Here is a 14,045-nt window from a genome sequence, read left to right on the forward strand (position 1 = left end):
TTTGTTTATTTATTGAAATTTGTTTTAATTCCCTCCTAAACTTTCAAATTCTAAGTGTTATAATGATAAAAGTTTGAAATGAGGAAGACAGTTTGAAATGGAACAGCCTGTATCTAGAAATGAATTTATAGCAGAGGATTAGACTTTTATATTTTAGTTTATAATATTAAATATACACTTTCACATATATTAACCAGTGAGTCTTACTCTCTTTTGATAATTAGAAAAGCAATCCTCATGCAATTCTTGGTAATCCACTTACTCTGAGAGAAATAAAACTCTTTAACTTGATAATTTCTGATTTACTGTATAAGTTGTAAGATTAAATGTATGAGTACTTACAGAGGTTGTATGCTGTCTGTGGAGCTATTTAATTCAAGCTCATAAGTTAATGCCTTAATAATCAATATCTACCTAATGCACTGCTTAAATAGTGCATATTTCATTAATTTTGCTCTAGTTCAACTATCTTTCTGATCCTGGCCAATACTGAAGGTGAAAGCAACCTTAATCAATGTTTTATTGCAAACATAGTTTACAAAGAAAACACTCAATTGCCTATTTGCCAGGTTGAAACAACGTGAAATACTATTGGTGGTATTTATTTATGAATTTATATAAATTCCTTACTCTCTCTTTATATGAATTTATATAAATCCCTTAACTTATGAATTTATATGATTTATATAAATAAATTCATTCATTTATATAAATTTATAAGTAGGATATATAAATTATCCTACTCAGATATGTTTTCCTCTATTTTCTCTGAAGCTTTCTCACTATCCTTTTAATCTGCTAGTTCTTTGTGTATTTAGGGATCATCTCCAACCGTTTTCTTTTATTGTCTATGTACTGCTCTTTTTCCTGCTCATCTCAGCCAATATATTTTCTTGAATATTTGAGAGCCCCCAGACAACTTTCTGAACTTTTCCCTATCATCTTTCTGTCCCAGTACAGTTAATGAAAGAGATTAAACATGTGATCCCTGTAGAAAAGAATTCCTGGGTTTAAACCCTAACTCCAACATTTTCTGGTTATGTGATCTTCTCTGTTTTTCAGTAATCTCATTTGTAAAATGGTGAGAATAATAATATCTGCTTTATAGTGTTTGTAGCTTAAATGAAAAAACAATACAAGAGCACTTTGAATCATAATTGACAATATAGTAATATTTGCTCTCATTATTCTTATCACCAAACATCTTTCATATAAGAAGCCAGCCTCACCATTTTGACTCAAACTGCCATTTACACCTGCCTTCCCTCAGTGCACAAATATGTGCTTTAGTCTTCTCTTTTGGATCTGAGATATCCCTACTTACCTTAATTCCCCTGCACTAGCCTGCATCCTATACTTCCTTTGTCCTAATAGCATTTCCCTAATAATCATTTGATTAGAAATCCTTGTCTCAGGCTTTGCTTCTTGGAAACCCCAAATAAGAGAAACAGCACTATTTTTATTGTTCACAAGTTTATAGGTCAGTTGGATGGTTCTTTGGGCCCTGGCTGATTCGGTATTCTATGTGAATACCTGTGAGCTTGGAAGGTGGCTCTGCTGATTGTGGCTGGGCTTTTTCACATCTTTGGGTTTGGCTGGCTGTCAGCTGCTCCTGGACGGATAAGCTCTCTCCCATGTGATCTCCCACATCTCTTCAGTAGGCTAACCTAGACATGTTTTCAGTAGATCACCAAGGTACAAGAGAAATCAGAAATGCAAAAGTCCCCTTGACATTTTTGAACTGACTCTCCATCACCTCTGACCCACTCAATTGTAGAAAGCAAGTTTACAAGCCAGCCTAACCTTTATATCTCACCATAAAATAAAAGGGCTTTGGTGTTTGAAACTTTTATATCTTCACTCAGCTTATACTGTACCTTTTTTGTCAAGAATGTCTGCAAAAGGACTGAAAGAGTGACAGGTGGAAAGGGAATTTTCTCAGAGAAGAAATCTGGAGCTAAGTCATTGTTTGTTTGCATGCTTATCCTTCTCACTACATTGGGTAACTTTCCCTCAGAGAATAGATCAGTCGTATTAATTATTATGTTGAATTTATTTGTTTATTACTCAAACATTCATTAAAGTCCCATGTGTTCCAATCATTCTATTAGGCACTGTAGATTTAAATTTCAATTTTCCCTTGCGTATTTTTCTTCTGCATTTCTTTTGAATTCACATCTACTTTACTTCTCTTTTTGTAGAAAGATGTCACATTCATTTTACTGTCATACTTTTCAGTTATATCACAAATCTCATTCCCATCAGTCAAGTCTCCATTATAGGCTTATTATGAAGCAGGCCTTTTTATGTTCAACAATCATATTAGCTGACAAGTCAGAGGCAGGAGAAATTAGAGCATGAAATATATACTGCAGGTCACCTTACATCTCCAGTGTAAATCATGATCCAAAATGCTAAGTCAGCCACATTTTCACTAGGAGCCTTCAGCTAATTTCCTTATCTTTGGAGCAGCTCACCCCTTAGCTTGTTAGTAGAAGTTGTTAATATTAGAAATGTGTAAACAAAACAAGGCTATTCATGCATATATGCACCTTCTTTTTAATGTGGAAATTCTTCCTTTCCCCTGCATAGTAGTTTATTGAAAACACTTTTTGATTTATGTTGTTTGGTTATGTTCTGAATAAAGGGAAGGATCATACTCTCTTATTTTGTGTTTCTGAGATAGAATGTGGGAAGACCAGATGCTAAATAAGATAATCAAGTTAGTTTTTATTGTTTCTATAGATTTTCATCCTAAATAGGAAAACTTTTCTTCTGGGGTTACTTTTAGAAAGAAAAAAATAAAAGATCACTCAAAACTCATGTAAGCGACTGAAACAGTGATGACTCTGCGAAAAATCCCAACTTTTTATGCTTCTTGTTATTAAGTTAAATAGTATGCAAAAGAAAAGTATCCCAGAGTGTGATATAAACTTTGATTAAGCAATACTTGTGAATGTTCCTACCTCTAGCAAATGCAAGAGATTCAGTTCACCTTTACTACAAATGTAAATATCATTTATATAAGAATGAATTGGCCATCTAAGATGTCAGAGTACCCAGACATAGAATAGACTGTTGTAAGATAATTTCCATTGTGAGTACAAACTGTTTATTTTAATTTGTATTTATGATTAAGTAAAAGAATATAGGTTTTATAGTTAGACAAAGTTAGGTTTTCTCTTGGGATGAACCATTTACCAACTGAGTACTTTAGTACATAATTTAACCACCCTAATGTTTCATTCTTTTTTCTGAAAATATGGATGCTAATACCTCTTTTAAGAGATTATTGTAAGGCAAAGAGTAATCTATACAACACATCTAGCTTAATTTCTGGCAGAGAATATGTGGTCTTGTTGCTGGCATTATTATGATTATTATTTTATTGATGTAGCTATTATTACTGAGAAAGTAGCTCAAGATAATCACTCTTAACATGCAATTTATTTTAACAAGTAATTCTTATTTAAAAAAGTAAACAACTAACTGCAAAATATTTGATAATCTCCCCTATGTTTAAAGAAATCAAGGATAGCACTGGGAAGAAAAGACAGATTTCTCTCTAGCAAGTAGGTGCATGCTCCAAACTTTTTGACCTCTTAAGTAACAATGATTTAATAAAAGTCAAAACGGTATTGATTTGATTTTCTAAACTGAAATGAGTTTTGCCCAGTTACACAAATTGTTAGTAATGTTTATTAAGCTGTATTCTAGCAATTTCAGTTAACTCAAGAGACTTATTCCTAAAAACAGCAAAAAAAGAAGAAAGTACAGTTCAGTGTATGTTGACTTAAGTGTGGCATTTGTTCAATCCTTCTAAAGCAGTTTGAGGAAAACAAAATCAGGGTTCACTCTAAGACTTCCCTCGTGTGAAATGTTTTAAGTCAATTACTTGTTCTTTTGCTCTCTATTTGAAAATGTAGGAAAGCAAAATTTTTTTAAAAGTTAAATAATAAAAAATAAATTATATACAATCACCTCATTCATTAATGTAAATTTTTTCAATCTTATTTTCTATTTTGTTTGTTCTAGAATGATCAAATGTTAGATGAATACACACATTTAAATAAAGGTACTGCAGGCAGATTTTCAAAATAAAATAATATTCTGAAAGTAAACATGGCTTATGATGTTTAAAAATAAAACTGGAAAATATGTTATCAAAAACCTATTTTCATGTGGGTAAAGAATTTTAATAAATTAATAATAAAGTGTGCTTACATACTATTTTAAACTTAGAAAGTACCTTTCTGCTATGTAAACAAGCATTTGTAAATAAACATAGTAGCATTATTACAAAGCCTGCTATGTAAATAAGCATGGTAACATTATTACAAAGTCATTGTCATCATAATATGCATATTATATTATTAGATTAATTAGAATATTAATTTCTGGAGGTGCAGAATAAAACTAATTACCATGATTTTATTCCCTGTATATAGTTTAATGAAATTTTATAAATGTAAAATACATATCATAAGGAAAAGTAATTTGTTATAAAAGCATAAAGACAGAACTATCAGGGATATATAATGTATGAAAAACAACATTTCATCTCTTTAGAATACATTTTATTGGTTACCATATTGTTCAAGTTAATACGTGACATTTAAATCATAAGTTCTTACATATTTCATAATTCACTAACCTGGCTAATCAGATCTAACTCACAAAGTATTTTTCCCTTTTTCCACTATATTGACATATTCAAAATTTATACAAGATATTTTTATAATTACTTGAAGGTTTTTTTTTCTTTGAGATTTGAATTATATCACCTGAAGTATATAACTCTCTTAGTGTTTTAGAAATTTCAAAATAATTTGCAGATGCAACCTACAACCTTTTAAAATATCTTGCTAGACATACTAACTTACTGGCCTTTATTGTGTAATCATCTTTCCCTTTATAAACCATCTTCAAATGTCTTGACAAATTCCATCATTTAGGCACACTAGAATTTCTGAGTGGTATTCAGATAATCTCCCACCAATAGAAGGACCTTTAAGAGAAAACATGCTCTAAACCTAGAAAATAAGGCGAAAGCATATCTGTATATCCTTTCAGTGTCATATTGCAGTATTAACAGGCCTACCCAAGGATTATTTGATTTTCTAGAGAATGGATCTTTGTTTTGACTTTATATGCTAATTGGTTAGTGCTTAGACACCAGAAAGTTACATGCTTACTTGTAGATATCTGTTTAGTAGAAAAGATATCACCATCCTTTAGGATATAAACTGGTATTATAGGTAACCAAGTGATCTTATTCTAATATTCTACTTAAATTCTTTCCTTATAGACTATGCAAACACTTATTCCTCAGATGTTCTTGGAATCAGCCTTTCCATATGACTGGTCTCTCATTAGTTAATGAGCTAAATAAAATCTTTGACATGTATTTATTCTATATTTATATAAGGTTCATGTTCTTAAATTCTGAAAATTATAATTAAATAGAATAAAGCTTAAATGAAGAATGACTGTCCAAATTAAAAATAATTTTAAACAATTAAAATTTGATAATTAAAATAAATACTTTTCATTAAAATGAAATTTATTATAAAATTTAAAAGATGATTTCATGCTTTTTAAAATTTAAAACACTGGTGTAAAAGGAAACTCAGTCTCATTGTCTTTAGTTTCTCTTATGTAAGCTTATATTGTCTTTAAGATCAGCTAATGTATCATTTTGGTTCTATTATTTATTATGCAGTACTTCCTCAAGTCACTAATAGTCTATTTCATATCATTGTATATGCCTGTTTATAAAATATCCATTTTACTATATTCTTACAGCTCAGAACAAGAGACTCCAGAAAGAGGAGGGACCTGACTGAGGGAATCTGATTGCTTCCGGAAAGCAAAGTGCAAGTCTGGTTGTGAATGTTAAGTGCCACTGGCTATAGCTCTCTGGAGCAGTATTTCTTGTCCTGTCAGGTGAGTTCAACAAGGTAGAAAAGTTATGCTCTACCTGGAGGTTTCGCTTGTAAAGAATGTTTACCTGTAAGGTCATTTGACTGCACTTAGTGCACTGAAGAGCAAGCCTTTGACCTCATGACAAGTAAAGAAGGGACAAAATGAAATGCTGCTTTCAGAGGGCACAGCACTCTGCCAGAGCGTGGGCCAACTCCTCTTTAATTATTCAAAGAAATCACACCATTAAAGTCTTTACGTTTATTGAATCCAGAGAGAAAACAGTGATTCAGAGGAGGATAAAAAAAAAGTGTATAATGTCTCACTGCCTTAGGATTTAATTCAAAATAATGGACAGGATTTATTTACAGGTTTAAAAATTGTACATTTGCTAATTTTTTTATATTGTAATCTAATATTTCAGTTGTGGAAAGAGGCCATTGATAGTTATTAAAGAGTGAGAGGTGATAATAATAGTTACAACCTCAAAGTGCTATTGAGAGGCTTAAAGGAGGTAATGTATATAAATCTCTTGGTATTTTAGTCGGCAAATACTAGCATTTTATATTACATTATGTTTATTATATTACGGATATTACATTATGTATTGTTTTACTAGAGACTGTAGTAGGTTGAAACTAAAGAGAAATTTTCTTATTTATATGCTCTATCAATCATTTTTACCTTTATTTTTAGAATCTAACTCTCATTCTTTTTTTTTTCTTTTTTTTTTTTTCCTGGTACATGGGCCTCTCACTGTTGTGGCCTCTCCATTGCGGAGCACAGGCTCCGGACGCGCAGGCTCAGTGGCCATGGCTCACAGGCCCAGCCGCTCCACGGCATGTGGGATCTTCCTGAACTGGGGCAAGAACCCGTGTCCCTTGCATTGGCAGGCGGACTCTCAACCACTGCTCCACCAGGGAAGCCCTCTTATTCTTTTGTGACATATTTTCTACACCTGTTCTTTGGACTATCTTTCAACAGCATTATTAAGCAAAACAAAATTTGGCATAAATGCACTGGAACTTTAACAGTACCTATCACCTTCCACATACACCTATCAGGACCAAAACTGTTATAGGGCAAGAATAAAAATAGTCAAGAAAAAAATACAATTTAGTTTTAAATAAGAATTATTTTTCAACCTTTCTGCAAACTCTTAAATTTAATACGAAGGGAAAATGGAGAATGTTGAAAATGATGGTGAATGCATCATTTGCTTGAAATGATCTATTTTCTTAAAAATATCTTCAAATCTATTATACACCACCTCTATGGTATAAAAATTTCACACTGATGAACTATAATTGGTTTCCTGGACTGGATGACATATTTCCATTGATCCACACTCACTTATTAGCTTTGTGATCTTTAGGCTGGTGAGTAATAGCCAGATGATAGAATTTGAAGATTCTGAGAAAAGGGATGGACATAAAGAGAGAGACTAGCCTGAGATAAGAAATTGGATGCCTTCACCATCATGATAAGGGGAGAAGAGGAAAGAACATACTTTCATATAGACAAAAATTGAATAAAATGTGTCAAATCATATAATGTGTACATATATATATACATATATATATATGCACATGTATGTCATTTCAAAGAGGGTATATAAAATATGTACAAACGTTCTTGAAACTATGTTCTTTTTTTTTTTTTTACATCTTTATTGGAGTATAATTGTTTTACAAAGGTGTGTTAGTTTCTGCTTTATAACAAAGTGAATCAGTTATACATAAACATATGTTCCCATATCTCTTCCCCCTTGCGTCTCCCTCCCTCCCACCCTCCTTATCCCACCTCTCCAGGTGGTCACAAAGCAGTCAGCTAATCTCTCTGTGCTATGCGGCTGCTTCCCACTAGCTATCTATTTTAAGTTTGGTAGTGTATATATATGTCCATGCCACTCTCTTGCTTTGTCACAGCTTATCCTCCCCCCTCCCTATATCCTCAAGTCAATTCTTTAGTAGGTCTGTGTATTTATTCCTCTCTTACCCCTAGATTCTTCATGACATTTTTTTTCTTAAATTCCATATATATGTGTTAGCATACGGTATTTGTCTTTCTCTTTCTGACTTACTTCACTCTGTATGACAGACTCTAAGTCTATCTACCTCATTACAAATAGCTCAATTTCGTTTCTTTTATGGCTGAGTTATATTCCATTGTATATATGTGCCACATCTTCTTTATCCATTCATCCGATGATGGACACTTAGGCTGTTTCCATCTCTGAGCTATTGTAAATAGAGCTGCAATGAGCATTTTAGTACATGACTCTTTTTGAATTATGGTTTTCTCAGGGTATATGCCCAGGAGTGGGATTGCTGGGTCATATGGTAGTTCTATTTGTAGTTTTTTAAGGAACATCCATACTGTTCTTCACAGTGGCTGTATCAATTTACATTCCCACCAACAGTGCAAGAGGGTTCCCTTTTCTCCACACCCTCTCCAGCATTTACTGTTTCTAGATTTTTTGATGATGGCCATTTTGACTGGTGTGAGATGATATCTCATTGTAGTTTTGATTTGCATTTCTCTAATGATTAGTGACGTTGAGCATTCTTTCATGTGTTTGTTGGCAGTCTGTATATCTTCTTTGGAGAAATGTCTATTTAGGTCTTCTGCCCATTTTTGGACTGGGTGGTTGTTTTTATGTTATTGAGCTGCATGAGCTGCTTATAAACTTTGGAGATTAATCCTTTGTCACTTGCTTCATTTGCAAATATTTTCTCCCATTCTGAGGGTTGTCTTTTCCTCTTGTTTATGGTTTCTTTTGCTGTGCAAAAGCTTTGAAGTTTCATTAGGTCCCATTTGTTTGTTTTTATTTCCATTTCTCTAGGAGGTGGGTCAAAAAGGATCTTGCTCTGATTTATGTCATAGAGTGTTCTGTCTATGTTTTCCTCTAAGAGTTTGATAGTTTCTGGCCTTACATTTAGGTCTTTAATCCATTTTGAGCTTATTTTTGTGTATGGTGTTAGGGAGTGATCTAATCTCATACTTTTACATGTACCTGTCCAGTTTTTCCAGCACCACTTATTGAAGAGGCTGTCCTTTCTCCACTGTACATTCCTGCCACCTTTATCAAAGATAAGGTGTCCATATGTGCGTGGTTTTATCTCTGGGCTTTCTATCCTGTTCCGTTGACCTATCTTTCTGTTTTTGTGCCAGTACCATACTGTCTTGATTACTGTAGCTTTGTAGTATAGCCTGAAGTCAGGGAGCCTGATTCCTCCAGCTCCGTTTTCCGTTCTCAAGAGTGCTTTGGCTATTCAGGGTCTTTTGTGTTTCCATACAAATTGTGAAATTTTTTGTTCTAGTTCTGTGAAAAATGCCAGTGGTAGTTTGATAGAGATTGCATTGAATCTGTAGATTGCTTTGGATAGTAGAGTCATTTTCACAATGTTGATTCTTCCAATCCAAGAACATGGTATATCTCTCCATCTATTTGTATCATCTTTAATTTCTTTCATCAGTGTCTTATAATTTTCTGCATACAGGTCTTTTGTCTCCTTAGGTAGGTTTATTCCTAGATATCTTATTCTTTTTGTTACAGTGGTAAATGGGAGTGTTTTCTTGATTTCACTTTCAGAATTTTCATCATTAGTGTATAGGAATGCCAGAGATTTCTGTGCATTAATTTTGTATCCTGCTACTTTACCAAATTCATTGATTAGCTCTAGTAGTTTTCTGGTAGCATCTTTAGGATTCTCTATGTATAGTATCATGTCATCTGCAAACAGTGACAGCTTTACTTCTTCTTTTCTGATTTGGATTGCTTTTATTTCCTTTTCTTCTCTGATTGCTGTGCCTAAAACTTCCAAAACTATGTTGAATAAGAGTGGTGAGAGTGGGCAACCTTGTCTTGTTCCTGATCTTAGTGGAAATGCTTTCAGTTTTTCACCATTGAGGATGACATTGGCTGTGGGTTTGTCATATATGGCCTTTATTATGCTGAGGAAACTTCCCTCTATGCCTACTTTCTGCAGGGTTTTTTATCATAAATCGGTGTTGAATTTTGTCAAAAGCTTTCTCTGCATCTATTGAGATGATCTTATGTTTTTTCTCCTTCAATTTGTTAATATGGTGTATCACATTGATTGATTTGCGTATATTGAAGAATCCTTGCACTCCTGGAATAAACCCCACTTGATCATGATGTATAATCCTTTTAATGTACTGTTGGATTCTGTTTGCTAGTATTTGTTGAGGATTTTTGCATGTATGTTTATCAGTGATATTGGCCTGTAGTTTTCTTTCTTTGTGAAATCTTTGTCTGCTTTTGGTATCAAGGTGATTTTGGCCTCATAAAATGAGTTTGGGAGTGTTTCTCCCTCTGCTATATTTTGGAAGAGTTTGAGAAGTATAGGTGTTAGCTCTTCTCTAATTGTTTGATAGAATTCGCCTGTGAAGCCATCTGGTCCTGGGCTTTTGTTTGTTGGAAGATTTTAAATCACAGTTTCAATTTCAGTGCTTGTGATTGGTCTGTTCATATTTTCTATTTCTTCCTGATTCGGTCTTGGCAGGTTGTACATTTCTAAGAATTTGTCCAGTTCTTCCAGGTTGTCCATTTTATTGGCATAGAGTTGCTTGTAGTAATCTCTCATGATCTTTTGTATTTCTGCAGTGTCAGTTGTTACTTCTCCTTTTTCATTTCTAATTCTATTGATTTGAGTCTTCTCCCTTTTTTTCTTGATGAGGCTGGCTAATGGTTTATCAATTTTGTTTATCTTCTCAAAGAACCAGCTTTTAGTTTTATTGATTTTGCTATTGTTTCCTTCTTTTCTCTTTCATATATTTCTGATCTGATTATTATGATTTCTTTCCTTCTGCTGACTTTGGGGTTTTTTTGTTCTTCTTTTTCTAATTGCTTTAGGTGTAATGTTAGGTTGTTTATTCGAGATATTTCCTGTTTCTTAAGGTAGGACTGTATTGCTCTAAGCTTCCCTCTTAGAACTGCTTTTGCTGCATCCCATAGATTTTGGGTCATCGTGCCTCCATTGTCATTTGTTTCTAAGTAGTTTTTTATTTCCTCTTTGATTTCTTCAGTGACCACTTCGTTATCAAGTAGTGTATTGTTTAGCCTCCATTTGTTTGTATTTTTTACAGATCTTTTCCTGTAATTAATATCTAGTCTCATAGCATTGTGGTCAGAAAAGATACTTGAAACAATTTCAATTTTCTTAAATTTACTAAGGCTTCTCTTGTGACCCAAGATATGATCTATCCTGGAGAATGGTCCATGAGCACTGGAGAAAAATGCGTATTCTGTTGTTTTTGGATGGAATGTCCTATAAATATCAATTAAGTCCATCTTTTTAATATACCATTTAAAGCTTGTGTTTCCTTATTTATTTTCATTTTGGATGATCTGTCCATGGGTGAAAGTGGGGTGTTAAAGTCCCCTAGTACGAATGTGTTACTGTCGACTTCCCCTTTTATGGCTGTTAGTATTTGCCTTATGTATTAAGGTGCTCCTATATTGGGTGCATAAATATTTATAATTGTTATATCTTCTTCTTGGATTGATCCCTTGATCATTATGTAGTGTCCTTCTTTGTTTCTTCAAATAGCCTTATTTTAAAGTCTATTTTGTCTGATATGAGAATTGCTACTCCAGCTTTCTTTTGGTTTCCATTTGCATGGAATATCTTTTTCCATCCCCTTACTTTCAGTCTGTATGTGTCTCTAGGTCTGAAGTGGGTCTCTTGTAGACAGCAAATATATGGGTCTTGTTTTGTATCCATTTAGCCAATCTGTGACTTTTGGTGGGACCATTTAGCCCATTTACATTTAAGGTAATTATTGATATGTATATTCCTATTCCCATTTTCTTAATTGTTTTGGGTTTGTTATTGTAGGTCTTTTCCTTCTTTTGTGTTTCTTGCATAGAGAAGTTCCTTTAGCATTTGTTGTAAAGCTGATTGTATGGTGCTGAACTCTCTCAGCTTTTGCTTGCCTGTAAAGGTTTTAATTTCTCCATCAAATCTGAATGAGATCCTTGCATGGTAGAGTAATCTTGGTTGCAAGTTTTTCTCCTTCATCACTTTAAATATGTCCCTCCAGTCCCTTCTGGCTTGCAGAGTTTCTGTTGAAAGATCAGCTGTTAACTTTATGGGGATTCCCTTGTGTGTTATTTGTTGTTTCTCCCTTTTGCTTTTAATATGTTTTCTTTTTATTTAATTTTTGACAGTTTCATTAACATGTGTCTTGGCATATTTCTCCTTGGATTTATCCTGTATGGGACTTTCTGTGTTTCCTGGACTTGATTAACTATTTCTTTTCCCACATTAGGGAAGTTTTCAACTATAATCTCTTCAAATATTTTCTCAGTCCCTTTCTTTTTCTCTTCTTCTTCTGGAAGCCCTATAATTTGAATGTTGGTGCGTTTAATGTCGTCCCAGAGGTCTCTGAGACTGTCCTCAGTTATTTTCATTCTTTTTTCTTTATTCTGCTCTGCAGTAGTTATTTCCACTATTTTATCTTCCAGGTCACTTATGCATTTTTCTGCCTCAGTTATTCTGCTATTGATCCCATCTAGAGTATTTTTAATTTCATTTATTGTGTTGTTCATCATTGTTTGTTTCACCTTTAGTTCTTCTAGGTCCTTGTTAAATGTTTCTTGCATTTTGTCCATTCTATTTCCAAGATTTTGGATCATCTTTACTATCATTATTCTGAATTCTTTTTCAATTAGACTATCTATTTCCTCTTCATTTGTTAGGTCTGGTGGGTTTTTATCTTGCTCCTTCATCTGGTATGTGTTTTTCTGTCTTCTCATTTTGCTTATCTTACTGTGTTTGGGGTCTCCTTTTTGCAGGCTGCAGGTTCGTAGTTCCCGTTGTGTTTGGTATCTGTCCACAGTGCCAAAGGTTGGTTCAGTGGGTTGTGTAGGCTTCCTGGTGGAGGGGACTAGTGCCTGTGTTCTGGTGGATGAGTCTGGATCTTGTCTTTCTGGTGGGCAGGTCCACGTCTGGTGGTGTGTTTTGGGGTGTCTGTGGACTTATTATGATTTTAGGCAGCCTTTCTCCTAATGGGGGGGGTTGTGTTCCTGTCTTGCTAGTTGTTTGGCATAGGGTTTCCAGCACTGTAGCTTGCTCATCGAGTGAAGCTGGGTGCTGGTGTTCAGATGGAGATCTCTGGGAGATTTTCACCGTTTGATATTATGTGGGGCTGGGAGGCTTCTTGTGGTCTCTTATGCCTCTCCCTCCTCAGACACACAGCACTGACTCCTGGCTGCAGCACCAAGAGCCTTTCATGCACATGGCTCAGAATCAAAGGGAGAAAAAGTAGAAAGAAAGATTTAGTAGAAGTAGAAAGAAAGAAAGAAAGAAAGGAGGAATGGAGGGAGGGAGGAAGGAAGGAAGGAAGGAGGGAAGGAAGGAAAAAAGAAAGAAGATAAAGTAAAATAAAATAAAGTAAGATACAATATAATAAAATTATTCATATAAAAAAGTAGTTATTAAGAAAAGAAATTAAAAAGGAAAACGGATGGATAGAACCCTAGGACAAATGGTGGAAGCAAAGCTATACAGAAAAAAATCTCACACAGAAGCATACACATAGACACAAAAAGAGGAAAAGGGGAAAAAATCATTAATCTTGCTCTCAAATTCCACCTCCTCAATTTGGGATGATTTGTTTTCTAAAGGAGGGAAGGAATTAAAGAAAGAAAGAAGATAAGTTAAAATAAAATAAAGTTATTAAAGTAAAAAATAATTATAAAAAAAATTAAAAAAAAAAAAGAAAGGATAGAACCCTAGGACAAATGGTGGAAGCACAGCTATACAGACAAAATCTCACACAGAAGCATACACATACACACTCACAAAAAGAGGAAAAGGGGAAAAAATCATAAATCTTGCTCTCAAAGTCCACCTCCTCAATTTAGGATGGTTCGTTGTCTATTCATGTATTCTACAGATGCAGGGTACATGAAGTTGATTGTGGAGCTTTAATCCGCTGCTTCTGAGGCTGCTGGGGGAAATTTCCCTTTCTCTTCTTTGTTTTCACAGCTCCCGGGGCTCAGCTTTGGATTTGGCCCCGCCTCTGCATGTAGGTCGCCAGAGGGCATCTGTTCCTCGCTCAGACAGGACGGGGTTAAAGAAGCCGCTGATTCG

The sequence above is a fragment of the Monodon monoceros genome, unplaced genomic scaffold (assembly GCF_005190385.1).
Source record: "Monodon monoceros isolate NGI ecotype Baffin Bay Population unplaced genomic scaffold, NGI_Narwhal_1 Super_Scaffold_11, whole genome shotgun sequence".
Classification (NCBI taxonomy): domain Eukaryota; kingdom Metazoa; phylum Chordata; class Mammalia; order Artiodactyla; family Monodontidae; genus Monodon; species Monodon monoceros.